Source organism: Octopus bimaculoides, chromosome 10, assembly GCF_001194135.2.
Source record: "Octopus bimaculoides isolate UCB-OBI-ISO-001 chromosome 10, ASM119413v2, whole genome shotgun sequence".
Classification (NCBI taxonomy): Eukaryota; Metazoa; Mollusca; class Cephalopoda; order Octopoda; family Octopodidae; genus Octopus; species Octopus bimaculoides.
Window position 1 is genome coordinate 4,481,794 of NC_068990.1, and position 9,156 is coordinate 4,490,949.

General features: G+C 30.1%; 1 protein-coding gene across 7 annotated transcripts in view; it reads right to left on the reverse strand.

Moving 5' to 3' along the window:
• Positions 1 to 9,156, reverse strand: part of LOC106869047 (MAGUK p55 subfamily member 7) — a 582,860-nt gene that overhangs the window by 227,976 nt on the left and 345,728 nt on the right. The window lies entirely within an intron of this gene.

Sequence of the window (9,156 nt, forward strand, 5' to 3'; positions counted from 1 at the left end):
ATATATTATATATTATTTCTGAATCTCTTTGATTCTTTAGATGTGCTGGCCTCCTGATAATTAATCGATATTAATTAATATATGATTAATTACCAGATTTTATAATTATATATATATATAAATAAATGTGTGTGTTTTTTCCTTGTTTACAATTAACATGGAAAAAATAGATAGATAGTTACCAGGCTAGCAAAAAATCACACAAGTAACACCTTGTTTTTAAAGGTAGAAACTCCGGGTTTATGTGAAATATTTTGTATAATATAAATAAATAAATAAATAAATGGAGTTAAACACAGGTGTTATTCAACTTCTTTTATTTCCGACACATGTTTTGAAGATATCATTGGTATTATTCCATCTCCTCTATGTACATGATTCAAAACTATTTAAAACATGAAGGACAATGCCTATTTGAAAAACCTACAAAAAATTGTACTGGAATTCAAATGAAATATGAAAATGAATTTGGGATAAGAGAAATATGCAAAATCTAATACAGAACATTCAATTAAATTCAGAAATTGAATTCAGAGTATTAGAATAAAATCACCAATCCAAATACTTGGGAAGAGATGAAATTTATTAAGATATCACCCATAAAGGAAAAGTTAGATAAGAATGCACCAGAAGAGTCAAATCGATATTGGTTTCAAATTCTGGCACAATTTGGGGTGAGGTTGTAATTTGATTACATCGACTCCAGTACTCAGCTTGTATTTATTTTATCGACTGTGAAAGGCTAAAAGATAAAGTCAACCTTGACAGAATTTGAACACAGAATGTAAAGATAGATGAAATGCTGCTAAACATTTTGCCTGGTATGCTAACAAGTCTGCCAGCTCACCACTTTAATTCAAACTGATATTAACATCCAGTTAAGATAATTGATATAAATACATAAGCCATTCCAGTTATAAACTGGAATTGTAAGTGAATTGAAGAGCTTTATTCATTGCTACTCTTGGAGGTAGTAAAATGTAAGGAAATATGAAGAACACTAAATAATTTTCTCTATAGCTAAGGAAACAATATGATACAAATTAGAAACTAATTCAGCAAGTTTAGGTAAAAGCAAAGCAGTTAAAAAAGGGAGAACGATACAATTAAAATAGAAATGTTATAGCAGAAACCCTCTCCATGGTGAATATCCTGCATAAGTTCATATGAAAATCAAAAATGGTTTAAAAGTTCTAGAATAAAAGCAGAAAGAGAAGGCCTGATTATACTGATTATAATGCTATAGAATCAATGCCTAGTCATAAAATTAATTATAATTAAACTGATAATAAAATAAGAGACTTGTATCAATTGCAGACTATACAATAACCCCAATTTTGTTTTAAAATAGCACATATTCTATATAATCATCATTTAAGACAATAATATAATCCAGAAAACAAACAAACAAAGAAAAACTTAAAGAGTAACAATGAAACAAACTTCCACAACAAAACAAATTTGAAGTAACATACACACAACAAACTAGAAGACCATGCTGCACACACCTTAGAAACACAGAGATGCAACTGATAGTGCAATAGAAGCTCATATGAAACCATTGGAAATATAATGACATTAATTACATCTATGAACAAGAGTATTAATAACAATTATAACTGGCATAATATGAAATAAAAATAAACAAAACTTTAATAATTTCATAACTGTGCAAAGGGAATATATATATTTTATAGGTATATTTTTCATATTTCTCAAATTAATGATGCAAATCTACAGAGATAATCTAATTACAGTGATAAGGTAAAGAATTCGGAAGATGGATCATGAATACAAATATGTTAGATAATTGTGTTCACGAAACCATGAAAACATTTTCCTAATGAGAACAAGATATACAGATAATTTATATATTTTTAGTATTTAATATATGTGTGTCTAAATAAATATAATTATATATAATGTGTGTGTAAATATATATATATATATATATGTGTGTGTGTGTGTGTGTGTGTGTGTGTGTGTGTGTGTGTGTGTGTGTGTAAATATATGTATATATACATATATATCATTCAACTATGGTAGTAGTTGAATAATATTCTTAAGGCCACAATTTACTCATATGCAGCATCTTTCAGAGCTTGTCACTAATTCAGTTCTTAACGAAATGGAAAACTGTTAACATTGTTGAAGAGGACTGGTCCCCAGCTACATTTTAACATAAAAAATTTGAGATTTACTCCAGTTGGAAAAAATTTATATCAAAATTTGTAGCGACATTATAGGAGAGTAAGTAACACCACCAATCAAATTTAGATCTAAATAACTTTTTTTATTTTAAAAGCAAAATATATTTATCTTAGCTTCAATGATAGAAGAAAGTGTGAGGAACTTCATAGTTTTGATCCCATGCAAAAAAGTTGTGAGGTAAAATATGAAAAAATATAAGGCAAAAAATTGGATTTAAGTATAATTAACTTTTACATTTTAAAAACAAACTATATTTTAATTAAGCTTAAATAATAGAGCTCAATTCAATGAATTTCATGGTATCAATCTCATGCAATGAAATTTTTAAAGAAAAAAGTTTTGAGTGTTTGTTTCGCAAATTTGAGGGTGATAATGTAGTTCTATACTTTTTTATGAATATAGTTCCATAAGGGGACTTTTGATATATGTCAATGGCATCATTGAGGTAAGGAAAACATTATCTACAACACCACTAATTGACACATTATTAATTAGTATAAAAGCATAGCCTGGAAAAAACATGGATTACATGGAAAAATGCAAGCAAGAGAAATAATATTCTTAAAATTATAAATCTGGAAAAGTACAGGACAAGTTATTACATCTGGTAAAGAACAGAACAAGAAAAGTTTTACTTAAAATATTGCAGCTAAGGAGTTATTATATTTTGAGTTATTTTTTTAATTTTTAATAGAACAAGTAATAACAAATAGAAATAATAATTTGTAATAAAATTTTTAGCTTTAATAAAAGCTAATATTTTCTAAACCTAAATAATTTATTTGAAATTTTATCCTTAGCTGCAATATTTTAAGTAAAAATTTTCTTGTCCTGAACTTTTCCAATTGTAATAACTTGTCCTGTACTTTTCCAGATTTATAATCTTAAGAATATTATTGCTCTTGCTCACATTTCTCCTTGTAAGATATATATATATATATATATATATATATATATATATATATATATATATATATATATATATATATATATATATATATGCATATACAGAAACACACATATGAACACACATTATATATATAAATATATATGTGTGTGTGTGTGTGTGTGTGTGTATGTACATATACACACACAACCATGTTCATTGACAGTTTATATACATATGTGTATGTATGGGTGTCCGCACACACATACACATATAGACAAAGGATATGTGTGTGCGTGTGTGTGTGTGTGGGTGTGTGTGTGTGCGCGCCTATGTATAAAAGTTGCTAGAAGCCTCCAGAGAATAAAAGCAAGACATTTCAAAAGAATACATGAATCCAGTTTAGAATCAACGACCATTTAGCTAGGGTAGGCAAGTATTATCTTGGAAATTTTTCAAAAGTTTACCAATAATGGGTAGTTGTCTCATATTACCTGTACTATTGGGATTATATATACTATTCTGTGTATTCTTTGTCCTCAGACCACTTAGGCATATGTTTGGTATTATTAGAAAAACTTCAGGAAAGAGAAACTTTAAAAAATAAGCACTGGGGTCAATTTGTGAAGGCAGTGCCCTAGAAGGCTGCAGTCTAATGACAGAAACAAGCAAAAGATAAAAATAAAAGATAACTGCAACTACTACAATCTGATATACATTTTGATTCTCTTTCATCATTTGTATATGCTTCCATACCAAGGCTAAAGTATTTATTTCTCAATTAAACTGATGACAGGTTTCTGAATCTGTCCTTCCAATCATTTCTAATCTCTCTGAAGCTGTTCAATTTCTCAAGGCATAACCCTGATGAAAGCAATATATGATTCTATATTAATGATCAAACTCTCTCTCTTTCTATACTTACTCTCCAGTGATATTTCTGTTAGTTTCCTTATAGATACATCAGCAAATTCAATTACTTTTGAATATAGTGAAGGACAGGTAATTTACAGCTCAAAATTTCTTTCTGACCACAAACACATTATCACCGACTTTCTGGTTGCAGTTAGGCATGTCAAAGTAAATACCAGTGCTCTACTATCTGTTCAAATCATGACACGACTTTCATGCTAATAAATCATTTTCAGCCTTACATCTGTTTTCCAAACTAGTATGAGCGGTGTGTTTTATGTTGAAGCTATTATCTTTAGAAACAGAATGCTCTTTCTACTGCAGCAGCTTAACTGAAAATTGGAGCAAGTGAGTTAGGTGGCTTAGACAGAAACACTGCAAAGTAGTTTTAGCATAAAGATTTGAACTACAGGATTTCATCGACTTACAGCCACAATTGGTTCCAACTGACTGGTCGTAAGTCAGCCTATAGCTCTACATAGCTTTGTCTATATTCTTACATTCTTAAGGTACATTCTCAGGTAAAAGTCACACAGCATTCTGTATTATACAATTATATTGGCATTAGTCAAAAGTTTCGGAGTTTCAAACAGTCACCTTATAAACAACTATGAGGTTGCCGTGATGTCTCCATGACAGGATATTCCTCCAACCCTTGGGATAACCAAACCTAGGGGAAGCATTTGCTAGCTGACATCACCCATAGACAGGTTAATTTCTAAGAAATTAAACACATTAGATTTCAACTGAACTATTTATTATTGCTGCCGGGAGCTGGCACACCAATCATCGTAAAGATGACTGGTCGTAAGTCGACAACGACCTGTAACAGTATTGTTGTCAGTAGTCCAGTCAGTACCTAAATGATGAAGGCTATGTTCAATGAACCAACACCAGTATCAAACTGGTACTCAATTCATCAACTGAGAGGTATAAAAGACAAAGTTTTATTTTTTCAAAAATTTAATTTGAACTGTTAAAAAAATACTGCAAAAAGAACAAAATCAAAAATATAAGTAACTATAGCAAGACATTTAGTCAGACTGTAGCTTCATTACTGTTTACATATCTAATGTGAAAACATTAAAAAGATAATTAGAAATAATTATGCAGTGAAGGAAAAAACATTATAAGTGAGAATGATTAATAACCATTTTTAATTATTTTGGCAAGCATGTTGACATCTATGCTTATCTATTGTTCTTTCATGTGGATGATGTCTGTGAGTAATTATTTATTCTCTTAACAATTGTTTCTATGCCAACTGTTTCACAATCTTGAACATTTATATAGTGATTTTTGTCATACTTTATCTAGTATGATGTAAAATCACTATTCTTTACTTATTATGTCATAATAAGACTCAATTATCTCCAGAGTTGTCTTATATATGGAATAAAATAAGGAAAATAATAAGACTGTAACATATTGAACCCAAAAGTATGCTTTAGTGGGTGCAATTTTGCTTGACTATATATAACCCTGGAAGATGTAATAACGTATGACCACATGGTTTTATGTTTACACTTAAACTAACGATATTTCTGCCAATTAGCAAGCTGTAAATCCCAAACCATGTGATTGTCTGCTTTTGCATCTTTGAGGGGTATAATCAAATAAATATGCACATAGTAAAGCATATTTGAGGATCTTTGTGGTTCTAATTGCTGTTTACAATTTTGTTTCATTTGTTTTCAAATTTGGTATATGGATTAAGCTTTGTATACTAATTATGAAAATAAAATTCATTTTTCTTATAAATCCATAATTAAAAGGTTATTAGCCTTTAAAATTTGCAAAATTTGGATATTGTAGCCAATCAGAAGTGAGTATTTTACATATCACTGAAGTGAAAATTTCTATTTCCATAGTAACCAAAGCAAAGAAGCACCATGTGTTGCATAGCTGATTGCAAAGAACTGTTTCCACAGTAACCAAAGATGCTGTGCATGTGCACAAGGAGGGGAAGGAGATACAAGAAAGATAATTTATTTTATAAAATCCCAGTTTAATGTTTTGACATGCTGCTGCCACGCTCCCTCCTGATGATGGAAGAAGCAGTGAACTGTTTTCTGATTGGCTGAAAATTCAGAAAATTATCAAACTTTGAATACTTGTAACATTTTTGCAAAATTTTTCTAGAATAAATGAATAACAAATTTGGATTCAGTATCAAAAGTTACATCTATACGATACATTAAAAAATTGTTTTGAAAATAATTGTAAACAGTGATGAAAACCACAAAGATCCTCAAATAGATATGCACACACTAAAGCATATTTGCAGATTCAAAAAATTAAATAAACACTAAGGAAGCATCACAAATTTATTGCCAACATATTGGTAATTAATGTATACTATCAATTTGGTATTGGTACATAAATGTAGCCATATCAGTACTGATTTTGTTTACATGATAGTACCTCTACATCTAGCAGCAACTAGTGGGTAGTGTGCAACTTTCAACAAGGCTTTTAAAAAAAGTCAAAAGTTGCCAGGCAATCTTACTTTCTAGTTGCTGAAAACTCTGTTGTTTAACCATATGGTATATTTTCAAAATGTGTCAAAATATATGTTTACTAAAGTTATGTTGTAACTTTGGTTACAAATGTAATTTCAAACATTCTCTGTTGGCTCAAGATTATACATATATACAAACATAAATATATATATATATATATATATATATATATAGTCACCAGAGAATGTTATAAATCAGAAGAAATATGCACTTGTATATTTGAAACAGAATGGGTATACTGTATTATATATCAATTTCAGGTGATTTTACCAATCAGTTTTGCACAAGAAATGCCAACTGATATTCTGGTATACTTAGGTTTTGCAAATAGAACTTAATAACACCAAGTGATCTGGGTTGACCAATAGAGGCCAAACATCTAGAATCCTCTTGGTTTCATTTCTTATTATCTGATCTCCAAATGTCTGATGAGCCAAATGTTTGGTATCTGAGCCTATGAAACTAAGTTGTATGGATCCAAGTCAAACTGTTATTAAATGATACAAGTAACTCCGACTGAATGTGCCGAGTGCCATTGCCACTTTCTTTCATCTGTCTGCTCACTCGTATGTATGTATGTATGTATGTATGTATGTATCCATCCATCTACCTCTCTGTGTATGTGTGTGTGTGTGTATATATATATATATATATATATACACACACATACACACACACACACACACATATACACTTGACCCTAATATTGTTAAAGGGTATTTCTATAAGTATAGAAATCTGTTAACTATTGGAAAAACTTCAAAGTCACAATCAATAAAATTTTTTAGATGTGTGTTTGTGTGTGTATGAGTGTAAAATGTTTGCTTTGAAAAGCATTTCAAAAGGCTGCTGAAACTTAAAACATCACTACTGAAGATGTATTAGTAGGTGAGATGTCTAATCTTAATAATTGATCTCTAACAGTAGAATTAATACACATAATTAGAAATAACAAATTAGATAAATAATAAATGCTTTATGATACAAATAGTTTTAAAACTACTATTAAATGTTGAGGAGTTCAAACTAAATTTTCATGTTTTAGCAAAAATGAATTTACTACTTCGATTCTGTAGTAAATGTAAAGAAAGAAAACATTTTATACGTTTCAAAAAGTAAGGCTAAAGCTAAAATTTTATTTTGAAAACTAAAATACAGGATTAAACCATCTTTGAAAACAACACTTTTTGACAAACATTAGTAGAAACACAAAGATCATCTCAGAATGCATGTTTTGACCACAAAAACCCACAATTAGTATTAGTCTATTGATATTACCACTATGAGCATGATCTTTGTCAAAACTTAAAATGGTGGTTTGTCAGATATGTTTTCTCCGATGATAAACAATAGAAAATGAAATCTAAGAATTTTAACAAGTGAATATCAAGTATTTCATAACATTTTATGAAACAAAGATAGTAACCTGGTAAGATAATGTTCAACACCAATTTGCTCACTACTACACCATTATCATCATCATTTAACATTTGTCTTCCATCATGATGATGTAAACAAATTGATGTTGCTAAATAAATTGAAGAAAAAAATTTTTTTTAACAATTTTACATTTTTGCTTAAAATAGTTTAATGTTTGGGATAAATTGTTTTTAAGGACTTTCAAGCGAGATTGCTGCCAGTGCCCATGGACTGGCTCTTGTGTGGGTGGCACATAAAATACACCATTTTGAGCATGGCTGTTGCCAGTACTGCCTGACTGGCCTTCGTGCCGGTGGCACGTATAAGCACCCACTACACTCTCAGAGTGGTTGGTGTTAGGAAGGGCATCCAGCTGTAGAAACTCTGCCAAATCAGATTGGAGCCTGGTGTAGCCATCTGGTTTCACCAGTCCTCAGTCAAATCGTCCATGGAAAGCGGACGTTAAACGATGATGATGATGATGATGAAGCTAGGTAGTTTTCCTAACATTAACCAAATAGTAAGAATGGGACACATTTTTATCAGTCAAACAAAATGGGACAAGTTCTGTTACGTGCCCTTAACTTCACAAATAAAATTTAACACCTCAGATTCATTGTTGTTGTTTAGTAGACCTATAATCAAAAGCATTCTAACAGTGACCATCCCATTTTATCCCATACATACTGTATATAACATTATATTAAACAATGTACTGCATTACTAGTAGCATATATAGTAACTTAGACTACATAATTTTTTAACAGGATAAAAGTGGTATGAGGGTGATCTGACTGCTATTTCTGGAAGGTCAAGCAAATAGAGGTTTTCTTACTACCTTGAAATTTATCTTGATTTTTATGTCTGGTTATTAATGTTGAGAAATAAAATGCTGTAAAACCAGCTAGATTGAGTCAAATTTTGAATTCTCAGACAACACAAATTTTATGGGACACAAGTTATATTCTATAGCTACCACTTAACTTCCAGAACATACAGATGCTGCATGAAATATTACCTTTATGAAATAGTTCATTCCATACAATTCAAACAAACTTATGAGGCCGAATTTAGTCAATGAATACTGAAAGTAAGCTGTAAAAGCAAACTCATATGTGCTTCTGTCTCCACTTACTTGATCTTTTAACATTTTAGATGCTATGATATATATATATATATATATATATATATATATATATATATATA